The sequence below is a fragment of the Cebus imitator genome, unplaced genomic scaffold, assembly GCF_001604975.1.
Source record: "Cebus imitator isolate Cc_AM_T3 unplaced genomic scaffold, Cebus_imitator-1.0 Scaffold102, whole genome shotgun sequence".
Lineage (NCBI taxonomy): Eukaryota > Metazoa > Chordata > Mammalia > Primates > Cebidae > Cebus > Cebus imitator.
The window spans coordinates 3035682-3043257 of NW_016107417.1; positions in this window are offsets into that span (position 1 = coordinate 3035682).

The following is a 7576-nucleotide window of genomic DNA, read 5'->3' on the forward strand; positions in this document are numbered from 1 at the left end:
GATCTCGGCTCACCGCAACCTCCGCCTCCTGGGTTCAGGCAATTCTCCTGCCTCAAGCTCCTGAGTAGCTGGGATTACAGGCACGTGCCATCATGCCCTGCTAATTTTGTATTTTTAGTAGAGACAGGGTTTCTCCGTGTTGGTCAGTCTGGTCTCGAACTCCCGACCTCAGATGATCCACCACCCCCCTTTGGCCTCTCAAAGTGCTGGCATTACGGGTGTAAGCCACCATGCCTGGCATCTTCTTTTCTTAAAGTGGGCATTTTGTGCTATAAATTTCCCTCTAAATTCTGCTTAGCTGCATCCTTTACTATTTTTTTTTCTTTTTTTCTTTTTTTTTTCCAAGATGGGTCTCGCTCTATTGCCCAGGCTGGAGTGCAGTGGCATGGTTTCAGCTCACTGCAACCTCCGTTTCCCACGTTCAAGTGATTCTCATGCTTTAGCCTCTGAGTAGCTGGGATTACAGGCACCCACCACCACACCCGATAATTTTTGTATTTTTAGTATAGACAGGGTTTCAGCAAGTTGGCCAGGCTGGTCTCGAACTCCTGACCCCAGATGATCTGCCCACCTTGGCCTCCCAAAGTGCTGGGATTACAGGTGTGAGCCACTGCACCCGGCCTTTTAACTAAGTGTTTGGATCACTGTACTAGGAGGGCTTTTACATATATTTATCCTGTTTTATTTTTCCCATGGGAAGTAGGTCATATGGTGGGTAGTTTCTAGCTCCAGTGATTCCCTACCTTCTGGTATTGCCATCCTTGTGTGGTCCTCTCCCACGTTGTATCAGTTCATTCTGCGTGATGGTTCTAAAATATAATGCATGAATATGCCAGGCACTGTGGCTTGGTGGCTCACTCCTGTAATCCCAACACTTTGGGAGGCTGAAGTGGGAGGATTGCTTGAGGTCAGAAGTTCAAGACCAGCCTGGCCAACACCAATGTGGCAAAACCACATTTCTACTAAAAACACAAAAATTATTTGGGCATGGTGGTGCACGCCTGTAATCCCAGCTACCCCAGAGGCTGAGGTGGGAGAATTGCTTGAACCTGGGAGGTGGAGGTTTCAGTGAGCTGAGATGGTGCCACTGCACTCCAGCCTAGGTGACAGAGGGAGATCCTGTCTCAAAGTAAATAAATAAAAATGCACGAATAGAAAATTTGAGGGCTGGCTGGATGTGGTGGCTCACGCCTGTAATCCCAGCACTTTGGGAGGCCGAGGCGGGTGGATCACGAGGTCAAGAGATCGAGACCATCCTGGTCAACATGGTGAAACCCCGTCTCTACTAAAAATACAAAAAATTAGCTGGGCATGGTGGCACGTGCCTGTAATCCCAGCTACTCAGGAGGCTGAGGCAGGAGAATTGCCTGAACCCAGGAGGCGGAGGTTGCGGTGAGCCAAGATCGCGCCATTGCACTCCAGCCTGGGTAAGAAGAGCGAAAACTCTGACTCAAAAAAAAAAAAAAAGAAAAGCACACTCTTAGGTGACTTGTTCTCTATCCTGAAGAACTGGCTAACCTTGGGAGAGGTGGCCCCTTCAGTGAGGTCAGCAAGGCTCCAGATGTCAAAGCATCAGAATAAAGGAAACCAAAGACATGGTTAATAGAGTGACCAATCCAATATGAGTGACGTGGCGGTGCATTGCCCCCAAGATTAGGTTATAAAGATATGGTGCCTATGAGTGTGTTCTCTCAAAATCAGCTCCCATGTTGCCAGGAACTGAGGCCTTTTGCCAGCAGCTTTGTGAATGAGCCCTTTTGCATGTGGATCCTCTAGCCCCAGTGATGAGGCTACAACCACATGTGTAAGTTACTGTTGCTGTATACAAGTTAACTCAAAGCTTTCAAATGACTGCAGTCTCTTAAGAGACTCTGAGCTGAAACCTCCCAGCTAAACCACTCCCAGATTCTTGACTTGCAGAAAACAGAGATAATAAATATTTGTTGGTTTAAGCTACAACATTTTGAGGTAGTTTTTATGCAGCAATAGGTAATGCATGTGATCCTAGCCTCATTTTATGGATGAAGGCAAAATTCAGAGGGCAAGATGACCAGGTCAAGGTCACGGAATGAATGAACAAGTGATAGAAATGGCTTGCCCTCAGTATTTGTTAAATTGGCCCATTTTTTTTCCTGCTATTATTAACTAAAAATTGAGGCACAATGATGATCAGTTAAGACCAACTGGAATTAACATAGTAACAGCCTCCGCACCTGTTATTGGGGCCAGGGACACCTGCTCTCTGTTAGGTGCCTTGCTGACCCAGGGAAAGGCAAAGTCCTGTGAATGTGAACATGTGTCTTCTTTGTTGCCCCAAATCCAAATCTATTTTTGAGGGAATCCCAAGATGTTAAAAAACAGGACCATTATCAGTCAGGGTCCAATCAGCAAAGGAAAACCACAGAATAATTTAAACAGGGAAGATTTAGTATAAAAATTAACTACTATAGGTGATTGCAGTAAAGAGTAATGGGCTAGTAAGAAGTAAAGAGCCAGACACGGTGGCTCACGCCTGTAAACCCAGCACTTTGAGAGGCTGCAGCGGGCGGATCACCTGAGGTCAGAAGTTCCAGACCAGCCTGGCCAACATGGTGAAATCCCATCACTACTGAAAATACAAAAATTAGTCTGGCATGGTGGTAGATACCTGTAATCCCAGCTACTTGAGAGGCTGAGGCAGGAGAATCTCTTGAGCCCAGGAGGTGGAGGTTGCAGTGAGCCGAGATTGTGCCACTGCACTCCACCTTGGACAACAGAGCAAGAGTCCGTCTCTCTCACACACACACACACACATAATAATAATAATAATAATAATAAAAGTAAAGAAACGAAAGTATGCCGAAATAGCAGGTATAAGGAGCAGCTGCCAGGACTGAGGCTCTCAAGGAAGAGATGCCCCATGGGAGGACTGTATTCAAACCTTGCTGAATAAGGCCCAGCTCCATTTTTTGGAGAGTGGGCAATGAAGGATGAATTTAGAGCTAGAGGTAACAGATTGATAACTGGCAGGCACAACCCAGCAAAAGGATCAACAGAAATTCTGGAGCTCAGGCACGTTTTGCTTGAGGCAGCAGGTGAAAGTTTTCCCTAGCTTGAGACAAGCAGAAAAACATAAAAAGTAATTATGGTAACTGTGATACCGACAAATATATGTGTTTTTTCAGCTCCTAAAATCCTTGGAATCTCTGAAGTGATGTGTGTCTTTTGTGTGCTAATGAGATGACTGGTGGCTGGGGGTCCCTAGTTAGCCTTGGGAGAGGGGCTGGTTGCCAGGAAACCAACCAAGTGATTTGTGAGTTGAAACTTTAAATCCCACTCACCCCCACTTTTGGGGAGGAGAAAAGGGAGTGGCAGAAGGTTGGGTTGATAAACCAGTGGCCAATGATTTAATCAATCATGCCTACATAATAAAGCTTCCATAAAACCCCAAAAGGGACCAGGTGTGATGGCCCACGCCTGTAATCCCAGCACTTTTGGTGACCGAGGCAGCAAGATTGCTTAAGCCTAGGAACTGGAGACTGAGCAGCTATGATCATGCCACTACACTCTAGCCTGGGCAACACTGAGACTCTGTTTCCTTTCCAGAAAAGGAAACAAGGCTGGGTGCGGTGGCTCACGCCTGTAATCCTTGCACTTTGGGAGGCTGGGGTGGGCAGATCACTTGAGGTCAGGAGTTTGAGACCAGCCTGGCCAACGTGGTGAAACCCCGTCTCTACTAAAAATACAAAAATTAGCCGGGCGTGGTGGTGCACGCTTGTAATCCCAGCTACTCCAGAGGCTGAGGCAGGAAAATCGCTTGAACTTGGGAGGCGGAGGTTGCAGTGAGCTGAGATCATACCTCTGCATTTCAGCCTGGGTGACAAGAGTGAAACTCCATCTCAAAAAAAAAAGAAACAAAACAAAACAAAAACCAAAAGATCTGAGTTCCGGGAGCTTCTGGATAGCTGAATATGTGGAGGTTCTTGGAGGATGGCACATCCAGAGACGGCAGGGAAGCTCTGCGTCCTTCACATAAGCCTTACCTGTGCATCTCTTCCATCTGGCTGTTCATGCGTAAACCTAAGTAAAGGTTTCCCTGAGTTATCTGAGCCATTCTAGCAAATTCATTGAACCCAGGTTGGGGGTCATGGGAACCTCAATTTAGAGCAGTTGGTCAGAAATTCTGGGTGCCACACTTTTGACTGGTTTCTGTTTGAGGTGTGGGGTAGTCTTGTGTGATTAAGCTCTCAACCTGTGGGCTCTTCCAGGCAGATAGCAGAAGAATGGAACTGAATTACGGGACCCATAGTTGGTGTCTGCTGAAGACGTGATTGCCTGCTTGGTGTGTGGGGAACCCCAATCCCCCAATCATTTGATCACAGAAGCATCCTGTGTTGTGGGAATAGGGAACCTATCCCATATCCTACAGTAACTAACTCCATTAGGCAGAAATCTCAAAGTTGGGTGGGCAAGTAGGTTTAAAAACAAGTACAGCAGGCCAGGTATATATGCAAAATCAAATGCCAGAAAAATATCCCCAAACACTCAAACTTACTTTATTGAACCACAGTGAAAGCACATAAAACATAAAATTTATGATACTGGATGTTTCAAAGTTAAAAAAAAATTAAATGCACATTGAAAAACAGAAATCTTCTCAAGGAAGGGCTGGCCCACCAAAGATGTCATTTCTTACAAAGGACGTCTCCACTTTGATATATGAAACTATCTTTCTCTCCTTGGATCTGATTCCCAAACACTGTCCCCATCTACCAAAGCTCTTACATTCTGGTTAAAAAATTAAAAAAAAAAAAAGAAAAATAGAAATATTTAATTATTAAAAAAAAAATTCTTTTTCTTTGAGATGGAGTCTCACTCTGTCACCCAGGCTGGAGTGCAGTGGCGCAATCTCAGCTCACTGCCCGCTTGCGCAGGCGCCATCCTGGAAGCCCTGGGGCTCTCCGAGGGGGCGCTCAGGACGGCCCTCAGCGTGTTCCAGTCGGTCCCGCGGAGCTGGAGAGTGGGCTTCCGGCCAGAGGCTGGGATGCGGCAGATGTTGAGAGCGGCTGCTTTCTGGACCTCTTTGCTTAAACATATACAGGATTGGAGTGCCAAGCGAGACGGGTGGCGAGGGGTCGCCCAGAGACCCTGTGGTGGGGCTCCAAGTGTGGCCCGAGTGGAGAGGTCGCAAACAGGGAGGGGGAGGTACCAAGTGGCCCCAGCGACGTTCAGTTCGGCTCCTGCCGGGCCTCTTGGGGAGGCCCAGGATTAAAATCCTGAGCACAGTGGGTTCCAGAACCGCGTATCCCCAGTCCACCCCGCCTTGCAGCCCCTCTTCCGTTGCAACTCTCAGGGCTAATCCAGCCCAGGGCTGTCGCATTCGAAAGAGAAATGCTAGAAGATTCTTCAGGCAGAATAGTTACATCATATATTGTAGGAAAAAAATCTAGGACTGAAGCCCGAATCAGAATTTACCCTCTCTGAGCCTAACTTCAATTCTGTAATGCTGGGTAAAAATACTGATTTACAAGATTTCGAGAAGTGTATAGACTCTCACCTAACACAGTGATGAGTGCGTCTGCAGAAAGCCAAAACGGGAAAGCTGGGAAAACACTGTCCCAGAGACGCTTTTTTTTTTTTTTTTTTTGGGTGGTGGGGGACGGAGTTTCGCTCTTGTTACCCAGGCTGGAGTGCAATGGCGCGATCTCGGCTCACCGCAACCTCCGCCTCCCGGGTTCAGGCAATTCTCCTGCCTCAGCCTCCTGAGTAGCTGGGATTACAGGCACGCGCCACCATGCCCAGCTAATGTTTTGTATTTTTAGTAGAGACGGGGTTTCACCGTGTTGACCAAGATGGTCTCGATCTCTTGACCTCGTGATCCACCCGCCTCGGCCTCCCAAAGTGCTGGGATTACACGCTTGAGCCACCGCGCCTGGCCAATTTTTGTATTTTTAGTAGAGATGGGATTTCACCATGTTGGCCGGGATGGTCTCGAATTCCTGACCTTGTGATCTGCCCACCTCAGCCTCCCAAATTGCTGGGATTACAGGTGTGAGCCACCTCGCCTGGCCCCAGAGAGGCTTTTTTACCCAGCCTGGAGTGCAGTGGCACTGTCTCAGCTCACTGCAACCTCCGCCTCCTGAGCTCAAGCCACCCTTTCACCTCAACCTCCCAAGTACTTGGGACTATAGGCATGCACCACCACTCCTGGCTATTGTATGCGTGAGTGTATTTTTTTTGTAGAGACGGGGTTTCACCATGTTGCCCAGGCGGGTCTCCAACTCCTGAACTTGAGTGATCCACTCTCCTTGGCCTCCCAAAGTGCCAAGATTGCAAGCATCAGCCACTGCACCTGGCCAAGACAGACTTTTTTTTTTGAGACGGAGTCTCACTCTGTGGCCCAGGCTGGAGTGCAGTGGCACGATCTCAGCTCACTGCAACCTCCGCCTCCTGAGTTCATGTGATTCTCCTGCCTCAGCCTCCCAAGTAGCTGGAATTACAGGTACATGCCACCACACGTGGCTAATTTTTGTATTTTCAGTAGAGACGGGGTTTCCCCATGTTGGCCAGGCTGGTCTCAAACTCCTGACCTCAAGTGATCCGCTCACCTCGGCCTCCCAAAGTGCTGGGATTACAGGCATGAGCCACTGTGCCCAGCCAACGACTTTTAAATATTATAATAGTTCAGACTTTGGAGCCAGACTGTTTAAATCTCTGCTCCATAGTTTGTCATCAGTATGACTTTGAGCAAGTTATATAATTTTTAAAAAATATCTCACCAACCAGAAGCAGCAAGTTACATAATCTTGTATCAGTTTTCTTCTCTGAGAATGGAAATAGAACTTACTCATTGTTATGATAATATATTTCAAAAGTATCTAGAACTATGACAGAGTAAGCAAATCACAGCGTTGAGTCAGACTTGGGATCCAAACGTTTTTCGGAATTGTTCAAACGCGTCTCCTCCCTGGAGGCCGGAGGATGGGAGAAGCTGGTGCATCAGAGTGCACCCCTTCTTCCAGCCTCGTGCCCAGCTAGTCTCCTGGACTCCTAGCAAACTTCACCGGCTGCTTCTGCTTGGCCGCCTACCTGGAGTGCTGTTTTTCTTTCACCTGTTGAGTGTCTGCCCATTCTTGGAGACAAAGGGCTCTACTTCAGCCTCTACCACAGGCCTACGGTGTATGCTCACCTGAGGGGTCTCACCATAGGTCCTTTTCCACCAGTTGGACACAGTGGACCACAGCGTGTGAGGGTAGGGCTTTTCCACAAAGAATGGAATCACGTCCTTTGCAGCAACATGGATGCAGCCGGAGGCCATTTTCCTAAGTAAATTAATGCTGAAACAAACTCAAACACCACGTGTTCTCACTTATATAATAAGTGGGAGCTAAGGCCGGGCGCGGTGGCTCACGCCTGTAATCCCAGCACTTTGGGAGGCCGAGGCGGGTGGATCACGAGGTCAAGAGATCGAGACCATCCTGGTCAACATGGTGAAACCCCGTCTCTACCAAAAATACAAAAAATTAGCTGGGCATGGTGGCGCGTGCCTGTAATCCCAGCTACTCAGGAGGCTGAGGCAGGAGAATTGCCTGAACCC